General features: G+C 39.7%; 1 protein-coding gene across 1 annotated transcript in view; it reads right to left on the minus strand.

Moving 5' to 3' along the window:
* Window positions 1-17,350, minus strand: part of LOC124990589 (serine/arginine repetitive matrix protein 3-like) — a 90,709-nt gene that overhangs the window by 52,923 nt on the left and 20,436 nt on the right. The window contains exon 3 of the mRNA XM_047560744.1: window positions 13,665-13,779. The gene's annotated coding sequence lies outside the window, so the exon portion shown is untranslated. The remainder of the gene's footprint in view (window positions 1-13,664; window positions 13,780-17,350) is intronic.

Consider the following 17,350-nt stretch of genomic DNA (forward strand, 5'->3'; position numbering starts at 1 on the left):
GTGACATGTCAAGTAATAACTATTTTTGCCTCCAATTCTTCATGTGTGAAACAGAGTTTATCCCTCATAGGAGCGAGCCTTTGTTCCAATAAAACTTTATTTATAAAAACAAGCAGTGGGCCAGACTTACCTCCCCTAAATCCCCATCATAGTTTGCATACTTCTGGTTTAGCCAACTACTAGCTGGATGATATTTGGAAAGTCATCTAACTACCTTCTATCCCTCACTTTTGCTTTCTGCTCTATCAAACTAACAGCCAAGCATTATTGTGAGGAGAAAACCAAATGATGTGTGTAGAAATGCTTTGTTAATTCAAGCTACAATCAACCTTATATTTTATAGTGTAAAGTCCACAAAATATAAATTATTTTAATGGAAGTTGGAGAAAGTCCCTTTCTATGTGTTACAGGAGGGTAGGGAGCTGAAGCTCCAAACTTTGAGTCTTGTGTTCTGATGAAAGAAAATTTAAAATTAGATACCTAAAATCAAGCTGATAGGAAATAGATGTGAATGATGGGAACTTGAAGTTAAGGGGATAATTCTACAAAATGGGCCCACTGTGCTGACCCCCAAACACTTTCTTTTCCAAGAAGGAATTTACCTGCATCCCTGCCTAGCTTCAGTGGACAGGATATGTTGCATTCCTCAGCAAACTACCTGTTACCTGCAGAAGAAATGCAGGTCTGAAATAGTTCTAACAGGAACACATGTTACCCTGAAGGGGGGACTTTTGTCACCCTTATACAGACCAGATCCTAGAACTCAGGGAGACAAGGATAATTCCACCAACCATAAAATCTTTAAGAACAGGTTCCAATTAGAACCAGTCAGCATGGGCCAAAGTGATCTAGAGTTATCATGGCAGCAGAGACTTTTGAAAGTCTGATGTCCTCCTGCTGTCAGTCAAAAGTCAAGAGATGGGCCTGGGCAGGACTCACTGGAAATTTTCCTGGGACCCCAACAAAACTTGAGTGTAATAGAAGCATGCTATCTGTCTCCTCTCTGAGAGGACCCATTCTCTCCCTTTACGTGTCCCCTTTCCCATCCCTTCTAATAAATGTGTTGCCTGTAACTGTGAGCAACGTATCAGAAATCTACCTGACTTGACTGTAAGAATTGAGGGTTTGAAGGTGGGGGGGTCTTTGTACTACCTCAGTTTCCTGCAAGGCGCCTACACTATAACAAAGCATAGAATTTTATTATGAGTGGAAGTAAGGTAAGACTCAAGCAAAGAACACTCTAGCTTGAAGAGTGGGTCATCTCCAAGCACAGAACTACAAAGGGAACGATGCTTTTTCCAAATTTATAGCTGGTTGATGTTTACCAGGAGAACTGGGGTCTATGCTCTGGAGTCTCTTCCAATTAGATGATGAACTCCTCCTCATGTCAGGCAGGGAGTTTTTGACCTTTGTTGGTCCTTTCTGGAACTGTCAGTGACCATTCTATTCAGTGGGGCTTCATCCACAAGGCGAGCCCATGTTAATGTGGGTATTGGGATCTGTGACTGGGCAAACTTTAACTTAGTGTGTCCGCACTACTGGAGAAATTGCCCTTCAAGCCAGATAGAGTGGTACGTGCCTGTAATCACAGGTCAGCCTCAGGAACTTAGTGAGGCCCTGAGCAACTTAATGAGACCCTGTCTCAAAATAAAAAGCGCTAGGAATATAGAGTATTCCTGGGTTCAATTCCCAGTACCACACAAAAAAAATTTTCCTCTGAAATACATTAATCTATGGCCATAAATTTTAACTTTACCATGACCTCAGTAGACCTTGTCAAGAGTAAGCCTCATTGGTCTTTCTTTCTTGACATGTTTCTTAATTGACTCCCTTTGTTTCCATATGTCTATTCTCAGGGTTAGTGCTCCTACTATTTTTCTATAAGTTACTCCATTATTCATTAGCCTTAAAAACAACTTAAAGAAAACCTGAGATCCTGCCATCCTACTGATTTGCATTCCACTACTCATTACTACCACCTAACATCTGGAAGACCCTTGGTCCCAGGGTCCCATTGACTGAAAATCTCATATTTCAATGATGCTTGAAACATTTATTTGCTTCCTAAAATTCACAGGAAGCCAAGACTAATCTCGAAGGCTTCCAATAGGGCTGAGGGTATAGCTTGATGGTAGAGGCCTAGCATACAAAAGGCCCCGGACTGGGCACCAAAAGAAAAAAAAAAAGAATCTTTCAAGAGTTTATGTTTACTTTTGCCTCTGATACCAAACTTTTGTTTTCCTGCTCTGTGTCCTTTTGGATATTGTATTCTGGAACTAATAAGGTAAAAGCAGCATCCACTGATTTGGAGTTAGTGATACATGCTGAAAAGAAATCAAGAAAAGGAAACCTTTCCCATTGCATTTGGGGATACAGTGACTTGGTTCATTCTTTCAACAAATGTTCGCTGGGAATGCATTATAATCCAAGCACAGTGACATACTGAGAAGAAGATGCAGACCCTGGTCTGTGGGAATGGGCCAGTTGCTATGAACTGAACAGTTTTGCAAGATGAGACCCTTCTACTTGGCTTGGTTCAGTAAGCAAACAACCTTTGAGCTGGACATTTAAAGCTTTTGCCAAGTGGAAAACTAACATGTGCACAAAGGTAGCATCAGACATGTCACAGTAGGGCCACATGTCACCCTCTGCCCTTGTTGGCTTGCCTTCTTCATAACTTTCATCACCAACAATTGTTCACTTGACAGTTTCCTTTAAGTCAACTCATCTTTAAACTCAAGTACCTTTGTTTACAAAATGTCAGTTTCGTTGTACTAATTATAATTTTCTCTGATGAAAATTAAAATAAATTCATAATTATATAAATCAAAATAATAACAAATAGAATGTTAATTCTTATGCCATTAAATGTTATTTCCTTGACCGCCTATAATGTTGCATTCCACACTTTGGGTAACAGTATTTGGAGGAGTGGTAAGTTCATATAGAGATTTAAAATTACATAATAGAATCACAGAATGTCTGTTCCGGGAGGAATCTTAGAAGTCATGAAATTTAACTGTCATCATTTTACTAAGGTCCAGGTAAAAAGTATTTTTCCCAAAATGGCAAAGACAAATCTGGAATTGGAATGTACTCTTTCTAATCTAAAGTTCTTTCCTATGTCACATAGGAGTAGATTTAGCTTTCAATACCTAATGATTGAGAAATAAATTTATAAATCCCCAATTTTAGCCCAAGTCATCTAGAAACTTGCTTGAAAAAAAAAAATTGATTCAATGAATCCTGTTCTTTAGAAATGACATTAATAACTTTAATGCCAATGACTTTTCTAATTTCACTTGATACCATTAAATGATACTTCTAAATAAGTAGGGTAGTAACCAAATGTGTACATGTCAGCCATGTCATGAAAATGACAGCAAAGTAACAATAAAGGATTAAACACACCCCACCCCCACAGTGAAGGCAAGACACAATAGATACAAGAGATCCACAGTAATCTGGAGTAAAAGAACACATTGGAATAAGCAGACGCTGAATTAACCAAGTAGAGATGGCTAAAATTGAAGTGCCTGCAGGCCAGGGTGCAGGGAAACCAGAAGCAAAAAGTGGAGGCCGCAGGCCCACTTGAAGTGAGGGGTGGGATTCCGAGTGAAAATGACTTCAGGAGGATCAGTTGCAACTCAGGATGAGGAGCTGTTGTTGGGCTCTGCTTGTCCCTCCCCAGACCACACAACCAATAGCCAACCCTTGAGTGATCAGTTAGCAAGTCCCAGGGTTCAGATCCGGACAGAGCTGAGGCTGCCCTCACCGAGGAAGCAAAATCAAAGTGAGTCTGGCAGCCCAGACGGCTCTGCTTCGTAGCCCCACTTGCCCCCAGGACAGCCTGTGCAGCAAATAAGGGGATTTCTTCCTATGAAAATACTAGGCCAAAAGAAAGGACCTACAGATATTAATGGTTGGATATCCTTTAATCGAATGGCCAGTTCCTCAGATCAGATGCCCTTCGGTGAGGCTGACCAGTTCCTCCTGCCCAAACTGACTTTTCATGGTACCATTTTAAATGTGCCCGGACAATGGATCATCAGACATCTTAAGTTCAGCTATGATATAAAGACGATGATCAGAATAAGCAAAAAAATCACTTGAAGTGTAGAGGCACAGGGACTAGAATAACTTATGTAAAATGGTATTTAATAATTTCTGAGAGTGAAGATAATCATATTCATTAAACAAGAGTAAATTGGTATAGAAAAATGAGAACCATGAAAAATCAAGAAAAAGATCATAGAAATTATAATGCGGAGTAGAAAAAGTATTCTTTTTAATCAATGGAAATTTTACAACTTGCAAAGAGGACATAAATCAAAAGTGTAGAACTACAAGGCAAATTAGTAGGAAATAGGAGTAAGAAAAGATTTAAAAGGTGGATCTCCCTGGAAAGACTTGTATAGATTTGGTTTATTTTTTTTTTATATAACATGGAAATTGTCCCAAGTGGCTGCCTGGGTGTCTTCTATTCACACTCTATATTTGCATTCGACTTGCTCCAAATTGGGTTATCAAATATTTTTATTGGAAAAAGAATCTTTTAAATGTTTAGACTTAGTTACGTACAACTTAACCTAGAAACACAGGTGCCACGTGTATAAATACCCTCACCATCACCACATTACTATTTTGTGAACCTCAGTCAGCTTGTTGCATAACTCCAAGGAGCCTGTTATGCTGGCTCATTCGGATTTCTCTCCCATGCACCTGCTTCCGTGAGCAGTGGCTACCTGGCGGTGGAGGGGAGAGGGCAGGAAGGGGTTGAGGAATGCAGGTGTGTGCATGGTGGGGGAAGAGGAAAGTTCTTCCTGACCAAGCTGAGCCAAGCCTTCCAAGGGGATACTGTGTGGTAGTTTCTGCAGTGATCTCCTAATAATTTGGCCACCTATCCAATGAGAAGGGAGTTGACCACCATCAAGGAAAACCAGAGCTGGACAGTAGTTAGGGCAGCAAACACAGATTTGACTCAGGAAGTATTGCAATAGGAGAAAAGAGACTTGGTCTAGAACTGAGCTCAATTCCAAATACATCATGGACAAGTGACAAGTGTAGACAAGGAACAGGTTGGGGTGGAGGGTGGGTATCTGTGGATGGAAATTACTAAGAGCAGACATCAGAGCAAACGAATTCCTGTTAAACTGACTCAACGGGATTATAACTGAAGGCAGCCCAGATGGTCAACTATCACCCAGAGGAAAATAGAGGATGAGAAAATCTGAGAATATGGAGGGTGATCAGACACTAAGGGTAGCAGATTCTGGCTAAACTCAGTAATGAGGCTTCTTGCTCGAACTGGATTCTATAAGGACAGAGATGAAAGATCGGGCTTAGTTGAATAGCAGACCCAGAGGACTCTAAAGTTTGGTCAAGAAGAGAGTCTTCGTTTTTGCCTTAGAACAAAATTGGTATTTGCTATACCCAGTTCTTCTCACCTCATTTTGTGAAGTGATGGAAGGAAACTGCATGCTAGCTGGCTAAAACCAATGCCCAGAGCAAGAAGCCCCTCGCCCCACCCAGTCTAAATATCCCCAGTCACTGTGACTAGCTTTTCTAAGCTCTCCTGCTCAACCCAGAGACTGAGATGTACCTGGGTACTTAGAAGTACTACCAGAAAGAACCCAAGAGTTCAGCCCTCAAGGTCCAAGAGTGTAGGTTCAGATTTTGCCTTTGACACTTGCTATCCATGAAATCTTGAGAAATATACCTAGTCATCTCAGTTTTGCAACTTGTAAAATGGGGATGATAATTGTGCCTAACCTCATAGTTGTGGGGATTAAATGGCTTCACATGGGACAAAATAAAGGCTTGATCTGTCAACCATTATTGCCACCTTTTCTTCATGTTAATTATTTGTCCAGGGAATATAGAATATGTTAATTCTCTTCTCTGTCCTACAAGTACTTTGCCCGTATTCTTTGAAACTAAACCAAATGCCACTTGCTCTTTATAGACCAAGCCAAGGCAGTCTTGAAAAATAAGAACAAATTCCAAATAACTTTACAAAGAGGATGGGACAAAACTGGATCATTCTATCAGTAAGGTAAGTAATGCTTGATCTTTGGAAAACCAAGTATAGTATTTATTTTTAATTAATACTATAATTATTGTTTTAAAGGTACAAAAATCTCATTTAAGTATTTTTTTCATCCTTGATTTCTTCTACTATCCATTTGCCATTCAATAGTGTATTGTTTAGTCTCCATGTGTTAGAGTAGCTTCTATTTTTTATTTTATCATTTATTTCTAATTTCATTCCATTATAATCTGATAGAATGCAGAGTATTATCTCTGTTTTTTCTTTTTTTTTGTATTTATTAAGATTTGCTTTGTGGCATAAGATATAGTATATTATTTTAGAGAAGGATCCATGTGCTGCAAAGAAAAAAGTGTATTCACTTGTTGATGGATGAAATATTATATATATATATACATATATATATTAACTCTAAATTATTGATTGTATTATTTCTATATTTTATTTATTTAATTTTTGTTTGAAACATCTATCCAATAGTGAGAGAGGTGTGTTAAAGTCACCCAGTATTATTGTGTTGTGGTCTATTTAGTTCTTGAAATTGCAAAGGGTTTGTATGACATACATAGATGCCCCATTGTTTGCAGCATAAATATTTAAATTGTTATGTCTTGCTAATGTGTAATTCCTTAATTCCTTTCAGTAGAATGAAATATCCTTCTTTGTCCCTTCTGAATAGTTCTGGCTTGAAGTTCTCTTTATCTTATATGAGGATGGAAACCCCTGCTTGTTTACACAGTCCATATGAGTGATATTTTTTTTTTCCTTTCCTTTCTCCTTCAGTCTGTGGAGGTCTTTGCCTATGAGGTGAGTCTTTTGGAGACAGCATATTGTTGGGTCTTGTTTTTTGATCCAATCTGCCGTCTACATCTTTTCATTGATGAGTTTAGGCCATTAACATTCAAGGTTATTATTGAGATCTAATTTGTATTCCCAATCATTTTGGTTTATTTGTGGTTGTTAATTTGATTTAGTTTCTCCTTTGATTGTTCCTTTAGTGTAGTTCCTCCCTTTGCTGGTAGTTCACTTTATTTTTTCATTTCATTCTCATGGAATATTTTGTTGAGAATGTTCTGTAGTGTAGGTTTTTTAACTGAATTCTTTTAACTTTTCTTTATCATGGAAGGTTTTTATTTCATCTTCAAATTTGAAACATAATTTTGCTGGATATAAAATTCTTGGTTGGCATTCATTTTCCTCCAGAGCTTGAAATGTTGTTCCAGGACCTCCTAGTTTTTGAGGGTCTGGGTTGATTAGTCAGTTGAGATCTGAATTGGTTTCCCCCTATACAAAATTTGCTTTTTTTTCCTCTTACCTCCTTTGAGATTTTATCCTCATTCTGTATTTTAGTCATTCTCATTATGATGTGTCTTGGTGTGGGTCTGCTGTAATAAAAAGTCAACAAAAAAATGACCTAACTTTACATCTAAAAAGCCCTAGAAAAAGAAGAACAAATCAACACCAAAAACAGTAGAAATCAGGAAATAATCAAAGTCAGAGCTGAAATCAATGAAATTGAGACAAAAACAATTGAAAAATTGACAAAACAAAAAGTTGATTCTTTGTTAGTGTGGCTAGAGGTTTATCAATTTTATTGATTTCTTTTTTCCAAAGAGAAAACCCAAATTACTAAAATATGTGATGATCACAATGGACACAACTGAAATACTAAAGATAATTAGAAACTATTTTGAAAATTTATACTCCAATAAAATAGAAAATATTGAAGACATCAACAAATTTCTATAGGCATATGACCTACCTACACTGAATCAGGAGGTCATACACGATTTAAACAGAATAATTCCAAGTAATGAATTAGAAATGCCATCAAAAGCCTACCAATTAAGAAAAGCCCAGTACCAGATGCATTCTCAGCTGAGTCCTACAAGACTTTCACAGAAGAATTAACACCAATACTCCTCAAATTATTCCATGAAATAGAAAAGAAGGGAACCCTTCCAAACTCATTCTATGAGGCTAATATCACCCTGATACCAAAACCAGACAAAGACACATTAAGGAAAGAAATCTTCAGGCCAATATCCCTGATGAACATTGATGCAAAAATGTCAATAAAATTCTGGTAAATTACATACAAAAACATATTAAAAAGATAGTGTCCCAAGATCAAGTGGGGTTCATCCCAGGGATGCAAGATTGGTTCAACATATGGAAACCAATAAATGCAATACATCATAGCAATCGATTTAAGAATCATATGATTGTGGGCTGGATATAGCTCAGTTAGTAGAGTGCTTGCCTTGCAAGCACAAGGCCCTGGGTTCAATCCCCAGCACTGCAAAAACAAAAACAAAAACAAAAAAAAAAACAAGAATTATATGATCAAGATGCAGAAAAAGCATTTCACAAAATACAGGATCCCTTCATGTTGAAAGAAAAATCTAAGGATTTTCTAGTAGGAACATACCTCAACACTCTAAAAGCCATATATGCTAAATGGAAGATCAATATCATTCTAAATGGAGAAAAATTGAAAGCATTCCCTCTAAAAACTGGAAAAAGACAAGGATGCCCTCTTTCACCACTTTATTCAACACTGTCTTGAAACTCTACCCAGAGCAATTAGACCAAAGAACTTAAAGGTATACGAACAGGTAAAAAAGAACTCAAACTATCACTATTTGCCAATGACATGATTCTATATTTAGAAGATCCAAAAAATTCCACCAAAAAACTTCTAGAACTAATAAATGAATTCAGCATAGTAGCAGGATATAAAATCAGTAACCATAAATCAAATGCATTCCTATATATCAGTAATGAATCCACTGAAAAAGAAAGAAATAAAACTACCCTATTCACAGTAGCCTCAGAATACTTGGGAATCAATCTAACAAAGAGGTGAAAGACCTCTACAATGAAAACTGCAGAACACTAGAGAAAGAAATTGAAGAACTTAGAAGATGGGAAGGCCTCCCATTCTCCTGGATAGGCAGAATTAATATTGTCAAGATGGCCATACTACCAAAAGCATTACACAAATTTAATGCAATTCCTATTAAAATATCAATGACATTCTTCATAGAACTAGAAAAAGCAATCATGAAATTCATTTGGAAAAATAAGAGACCCAGAATAGTCAAAGCAATCCTTAGCAAGAAAAGTGAAACAGGAGATGCCACAATACCAGACCTCAAACTATATTACAGAACTATAGTAATAAGAATAGCATGGTATTGGTATCAAGACGGACACATAGACCAATGGTACAGAATAGAAGACACAGATAAACCCACATAATTAGTTATCTCCTACTAGACAAGGCACCAAAAACATTCGCTGGAGAAAAGATAGCATCCTCAACAAATGGTGCTGGGGAAAAATGAAAAGCCACATGTAACAAAATGGAATTAAAACTTTATCTCTCACCCTGCATGAAACTCAACTCAAAATAGATCAAAGACTGAGGCACTAGAACAGAGACCCTGCAACTACTAGAAGAAAAAGTAGGCCCAAATCTTCACCATGTCGACTTAGGATCTGACTTCCTCAACAAGACCCCTAAAGCACAAGAAGTTAAATCAAGAATCAATAATGGGATGGCTTCAAACTAAAAAGCTTCTTCTCAGCAAAAGAAACGATAAAAAATGTGAAGAGAGTCTTACAGATTAGGAGAAAATCTTTACCACATGCACCTCAGAAAGCATTATTCTCCAGGATATATAAAGAACTCAAAAAACTAAACACAAAAAAACCCAAATAATTCAATCAACACATGGGCTAAGGAACTGCCCAGACACTTCACAGAAGATACATAATTGATCAACAAATATATGGGAAAATGTTGAACATCTCTAGCAATTAGAGAAATGCAATCAAAACTACTCTAAAATTTCATCTCCAATCAGAATGGCAATAATCAAGAATACAAGCAACAATAAATGTTGGCAAGGATGTGGGGAAAAAGGTGCTCTCATACAGTGTAAATTTGTGCAGCTGCTCTGGAAAGCAGTGTGGAGATTCCTCAGAAAACTTGGAATGGACCCACCATCTGACCCAGCTATCTCACTTCTTGGTTTATACTCAAAGGACTTAAAATCATCATACTATAGTGACACAGCCACATCAATGTTTATAGCAGCTCAATTCACAATAGCTAAACTAGGGAACCAATCTAGGTGTCCTTCAACAGATGAATGGATAAAGAAAATGTGGTGTATATGTGTGTGTGTATATATATATATATATATATACACATATACACACCACATTGAATATATACATATATATTCAATGGAATATTATCCAGCTTTAAAGAAGAATGAAATTATGGCATTTGCTGGTAAATGGATGGAGTTGGAGAATATCATGCTAAGCAAAATAAGCCAAACCCCAAAAACCAAAGGTCAAATGCTTTCTCTGATATGCAAATACTAATTCACAATAAGGGGCAGGGGTGCCAGGGAAAAAATCATTACTTTAGATTAGGGGGAGTGAAGGGAGGGGAAGGGGTATGGGGGTAGGAAGGATAGTAGAGTGAAACAGACATTATTACTTCATGTACATGTATGACTACATGATCAATGTGATCCTATAATATGTACAATAAGAAAAATGAGAGATTACACTCCATTTATGTATGATCTATCAAAAAGCATCAATGCATTCTACTGTCATGTTGGGACTAATGACACCTTAACTAACTCAGGCTGACTCCTTACTCCCTGGCGAGTGAGCAAGATCAAGGCCTCAAAGGCGGTTTCAAAGGTTAATGACAATAAATCGGACCATCGTCAGGGACTGGTTAACAACAGTTCCACGAACGTGATCAGTTCCTGCTTGCCATATAGTCCTATGGGACTCTCACCTGCGTGAACCCCCTGTGCCTTGCTGACCTTTAAACTGATTGGTTCCCGCCTAGCCCCTACCCTACATAAAATCTGTGTGACTTCCTCAATAAACGAGTTCCTGATGTGACTGGTCTCCCTCCAGGAGGGATTGATTGAGGAAGCATCTGATTGTCCTCCGCCTGGAGGGCTGGGTGCAGGTGGTCAGCCGGCCCTACCTTACCTTTCCCGGTCTGGCCTTGTTGGGGAGTGCTCTCTTCCCTGGTCGAGAAGGGCAAGGGGGCTTAAGACCCCGACACTGTCATGTATAAATTAGAACAAATAAAAAAATTTTAAATAAAGTATAAAAATCTAATTTAGAAAACAAATGCTATTCAAAGATTTTTAATGAAACATTCTTTGTCTCTGTGATATTGTAATATTATAGGAAACATATATTTGCTCTTTGTCTCTGGTTCCTGGCACAGAGTTTTTGAAGCCCTGTGAATTTTCTGAGTGGCGAGGGTGAGAGAAATATCTTTTCATGACAAACCTCTTTCAACCACCCTGCTTTTGTGCCAGTGAGGTGACTCTTGGATGTCAGGATTTGGTTGCCAGAGGAACTAGAACTGACTCCAGGGAGTTGGAGTTAAACCACAGATCACCCAGTTGGTATCTCCCAAAATATGCAGAATGTGGGAGAAGTCTCCCAGCACTGGGAGTCAGAAATTCTATATGGGGCAGGGTGGGGGTGGGGCGGAGATTCTCCTTTTTAACTCCCAATCTGCTAATCCTAACTTCCTTCCTTGAGAAACAACCATTTTTAACCTTTTAATCTCTTTTTCTGATAGTCATCTCCCCACTGTATATAGTATGCTTATGCTAATATTTCCTATTGTCATGAGTCAGCTCTGACTTACCATAGACGACCCGTTCTTGTCTTTCCGAATGTCAGAACTTACTGAATAACAATAAATTCTCGAGCTATGTCAATTTCATCAGCTTTAAATCACCAGGTCCTTATGGTTCACTTGGTAGCTGGGAATAAGGTAATCAAAAGTTATTTTATTCCATTCCAATCTTAATTACTAGGATCTATCAGTCGCGTCCACATCACACTTAACATAAGGATATATAGGCTATAGAACATCTGGGAAAGGGTTAATGTGGCCACAGGGTTTAAAGAGGCAGAACTGAAAGCAAAGGCAGAGAACCAATAGAAATGCAAAAGGTCACTGCAGGTGGTCAGACCAGGTAGAAGCAGCCAGAAAGGCGTGAGGAGCTCAAGGTGAGGAGCTGTTCTAGGCAGGGAGCTGTTTAAAGTGAGGATCCAGAGGGCAGGTAGAGTTGAAGCGGGCCACAGTCAAGTAAGGAGATGTAACTGAGCTGAGTCCCAGGGACAGAGTTGGAGCTGATAGCTTGTGGACCTCTGATGCCACCATTTACTGATGATGAGTTCTGCCTCCTCAAATGTTGAAGTTTGAACACTAGAGAAGCACTCCAAGGCAAACATATTAAGCAGGTTTTATTTAAAGGTAATAATACAGACTTCTCCCGGGAGGGAGAAGGGGGCCATGGCTGATGTTCTAGAATCCCAAGAAGGGAGCGTGCCCTGCAACTCTTATAGAGTAGGGTCTCATTTGTTCTGTTCTCTCCCCACTTATCTCTCCTTTCTGCCTACATGACTAGGCCTAGGAGTCGCCTGTGACTTAGCAAAAAAATGTGAGCCGCAGATGGCAGGTGGAGGGCCAAAGGGATTCAGGCAGGTAAGAGCCCAGGGGGCATTAATTAGCAGCTCCTTGCCTGCAGTCCTTGATATGGGCAGGTAAGTTTGGTAATCAATGGATCCTTGACATTCCATTCTCCCAGGTGCAGTTTCTAACTTCCAGAAGCAGATGATTTTCATGGCCTCCATTTCCTCGATTTGACCAGATTTCCTATTTCTACACTAACTCCCTGTTCCCAGTTCTGGCTTCACCTCAGATGCCTTCACTGAGGGGTTTGGTGACGTCAGCATGGGCCACAACACCTCACCACCAACTTGGCACCCCTCCTGTTCTGTGCTTCAGGTAAGGGACTGCCTTGATGGTTGTTCTCGTGAGTTTGATCAGTTCACAGGCCTGGTTTCTCTGATTTAATTCAGTAGGTTCACAGGTGGTAATTTTTTATTACCATGGTAAATTTATTAGCTTGTGCCTTATGATTGTACTGTGCAGGTGGGGGTTTTTCTTTTCAATAAACCCTGTATGTCCAATATCTGTGGTTATCTATTTGCCCAAATAAGTTACCAGATCCTTCTGCCTTAGTACTTATGCTCAAAATGGAATAGCTCAGGGCAAACGGCTTTATAGAATGGAGAAACTCAGTGCTAGGCACAGCCTGAGTATGGCTGTTCTACACATCGTGGAGGAACCCAGAGCAGGGTGCAGACTGCTCTCCTTGCCTATCTTTTTATCTTTTATGCATTGCATTTTTTGCTATGATAGATTAGGCTATAATTCATGTATGTTACTTACTTCAATACACAATACTTGTACAATACATAGGGTATATTAATATGTTCTACTTTGTTTACTACAGAGTAAAGTAGGGTGTGATGATTCTCCATTTTTGTAAATCCATTTGTTCCCTTAGAATTTTGAGTTGATTCTTCTGTCTTCAACTATTTTTTTTCTCATATTCTATCAATCTTTCAAGTTGTACATGCATTGTACCAATAACGACTGACTCTCTCATAGTTTCTCTTTTAGTTCCAACATTCTGTCATGTTTTCATCACCATCCATTTTTTGCAGTTGTCCCAGAAGAAGGGTTAATTACACTTACTTTGTGGTCCATCTTCTTGGGTTCTGTCCGGGTGCCATCTTTGTCTTCTTCGGGGAACTTGGGTCACCCGGCTTTGAATTCCTCCGATTTAGGATCGTGTTTCTTGATCCTAGTACTGAGCAGCAGGAAGAACACAGGATTCAAGTCGGTCAGTCTCAGAAGTAATACCTGCATCTGCTACCAAATATTGATTTTAAGGCATGCAATCACCTGGTTCTTCATTTTAGCCACTGTACATTAATGAATGTAATAGAAAATTCTTCAAGAAATATGAATTTCTTTACTGAGCACATACCATGCCCCTGGGGTACTATTCTAAGCTCTTCGGTGGCCTTTTCTCATTTAATCCTCACACCAACCTTACAAGGTAAACAGAATTAAAGTCACCATTATGATTGAAGGAGCTGAGGTTAAGGGAGGGCATGTAATGTTCAGAAAGTCACACAGCATGGGAGGAGGAAAGCAAGGAACACACTCAGACTCTCCAATGCTACAGTGCACTTGCCTTTGTGTGCAAATACATCCCAATAGATAATAAGCCATACGGTATCTCATATACGTTTCATGTCCCAGGATTTCTCTGTAAAGGTTGGTTGGTCTAATGGAACACTTTGTTAAAAAACTGATCGACTGTAACTATTCTCCAGGCAGAGCCTGGAGCCAGCAAAGCAGAGCAGCAGAGTGAGCATGTTCCACCACGCAGATGTGGCCCCACAGGCTGAGCTTTAATGAGCCTTCTCCACTATATGATTTCATTAACTACCAGGCCCATTATGCAAAAAGTTCACTTTCAGCTCCAGGAGCCCCAAACTGCTTCTTTCTGCAGCAGTCTTTGGTTACCAAGCAGCAAGGCCACCCTTCGCCTCACCGGCTTGTTGAAGGACTATGTGAGAATGTGAATCCCAAAATCACTGATGACCTGGGTCCCCTGAGAAGCAGCTCAAATGATGGAAATGGCGAACGCTGTTGTAACTGGGCCTCGCATCTAGAGACATACATCCAGGGGAGGTCACGTCGCATGTTTTTTTAAACTCCTCAGACAGTGCCAAGGATCACCAGGGTGCAAGAGCTCAAAACACCCAGCTCAGTTATCACTTAAGAAATGTCAGCTCTCTCTGTTCCCAGATGGGACGCTGCAGTCAGCTGACATTATCCTTCAACTGCTTTCTTTTTATCTTAAGGACATCTGTCCAAATGCTAACCTGGATGTTCTCCATCTAGAGCATCACTGAAATAAAACCACGAGTTTATCTCTCTGCAGATATTTCATTAACCTCTACTATTTGCCTTTGAAATAGATTTTTCAGTAAAACTTTTTCCTCCTGTCAGTTTTCCACATTAATTCCCGTGGAAATACCCCGAATCCTCATCTGCCTACTTCTGCCTCTGCCCCCTCTGCTGCCCACCCACCTTGCCCATGATTCCCTCTCATGCTGCCTGCTCTCTGGAACCTCGCCCATTTAGCCATGGAGGCGTGTTTGCTTCTGGATGAGGAGAGACCTGGGAAAGGGGAGTTATAGAGTCACCTGGTTATCTAATTCCTCTGCCTTTCCTCCCATCCTGATGGCTCCAGCTTTCTCAGCAGGAAACAAGCAAATTGAAGGTAATGGTGAGGAGGTATTCTAAGATGGGGCGTGGAGAAGGGACCAGAGCACAGCTCGAAAGACACCTTTATCAAAAGATTGATGACTTGTACTTTAGAGAGAAGACTGCGAAAAGTGGATGAAAAGAGAGAGAAATATTGACCTGGGTTAAGAGTAGCTAAGGGACTTGTGCCAAATTGTCCGGAAGTATGAAATCTATGGCCTCAAAAATAGGGTTCCCGCTGTTCTAGAAGGGATGTGGGATTAGGTGTTTGAAATAAAATTCCTCATTTATAAAATAAGCAGGGTCCTGATTAGCTTCACATTAATGAAGGTCAATAAGAGAATAAACGAAAGAGAGGCTTTTTATGCTGGGTGGGTATTTTTCCCCCCAAAGATTGAAGTCATTCTGATTGACTGCAAATCACATTGTTGGTTCAATTGTATAATTATTGTACTTTGTGATGTTTATTGGTTCATGTGCATTTTCTGTAAAGCAGACGTATCCAGGTAGATAGTTCTTATTTTGTATCCAGTTTACATAATCCTGATTCTGCCAGACTGTGGAGTTACCAGGGGTCTGGCCCTTTATTTTCGCCTGGAGGGCATAGCCACAAGACAGGAAGCACTGGCATTGGCTGGGGGAGCAAGAGGTTGAAGGGCCACGGCTGAGATGCATTATTTCTTTTTAAAAGCATCACAGGACAAAACCCAGAGCTGAACATAAAGAGCATCACATAAAAACTTGCTGTGACTCAACATGATTCACCTTCTGCCTTGCCTGGCAAACTTTCACTTACTTTCCATTAATGCCTTGGAGCTTCCTCCACAATAAACTATCCCTTGACCCCTCCAGGCATCCTGTACCTTTCTTTTCTTTTCTTTCTTTCTTTTTTTTTTTTTTTTGCTACCACACCATTTGAATGTGCTATATAAAGTACCATGTTTACCATGGTGTATTTAAAATAATTGGATCTGTCTATATCCTAGTTACATATTGAACTTCTCCTAGGAACAGTGTCTTGTTACTCTTCTTCATCCTTCTGGGGCAGTGCAGTGACGGAGGAAGCTTACAGATGAATGGTATACACATAGTGAAAATGAACAGTCCCATATTCTGTGATGTACAGCACAGGAACCTCTCCAGTACCCACACCCACCCTGGAGAGGGACACACACACACATACATACACACATCCCTAAGAGCAAAGAGGCTGAAAATCCAGTTACAAGATAAAGATAGAGAAGATTCGCCAGGTCCCTCAGATTCTCTGTATAGAGGTTAAAATCTCTGGTTTTATACCAGTCAGTCTGGAAGTTACTAACTATGCGGCCTTAGATGTGTCACTATTGTCCAAAGCCTATTTGCTCAATGTGTGGGATGGAGAGAGGAGTAGTTAGTTCCCAGGTCTCCAGGTTGTTGTGAAAATTAAATCACAAAATAAGTACTGTGTTCAGTACTTGATAAATAAACTACTATCACCATTATCCTAGTTGTCATCATCTAACCAACTTTTCATAATGAGGAAACACGTTGCCCTGGAATAATCATTCACTAGAAATATTGATAATAATAATCACTAGCCATGCATTTATGAGTACCAGAAAACAGAAAATCTTGTATAAACTCAGAAGCAGAGGTCAAGTGACGAGGCCAGGCCATCCATGTCCTTGTGAGGTATGCGGGGACGTCTGTGTGGGCACCGTGTATGGGCATTGTGGGGGTTCCTGTGAACCTATGGACAGGCTTCATTTTCCAGACCTCTTTTATCTTGCACCTTATGAAATAGAATAGATGGTTTCCTGAATGTTGCAGACTCACCAGCAGGACCCACGTGTTAAAGTCCTAACCCCCAGAGCAGTTGCGTTTGAAGACGGGCAGTTAAGGCTAAAAGAGGTCATAAGGATGGGCCCTCAATCCAGTAAGACTGGTGTCCTTAAAAGAAGAGGACAGAAACACCAGGAGCACTCACAGAAAAAGGAACTGAAGGACACAGCAGAGATGGCCCCGCGCAAGACAAAAACAGACTTCACCAGAAATGGCGACGTGATCCTGGGACTCCAGAATCAGGAGACAATGAATTTCTATTGTTTAAGCCACTC

This window comes from Sciurus carolinensis, chromosome 8, assembly GCF_902686445.1.
Source record: "Sciurus carolinensis chromosome 8, mSciCar1.2, whole genome shotgun sequence".
Taxonomy (NCBI): domain Eukaryota; kingdom Metazoa; phylum Chordata; class Mammalia; order Rodentia; family Sciuridae; genus Sciurus; species Sciurus carolinensis.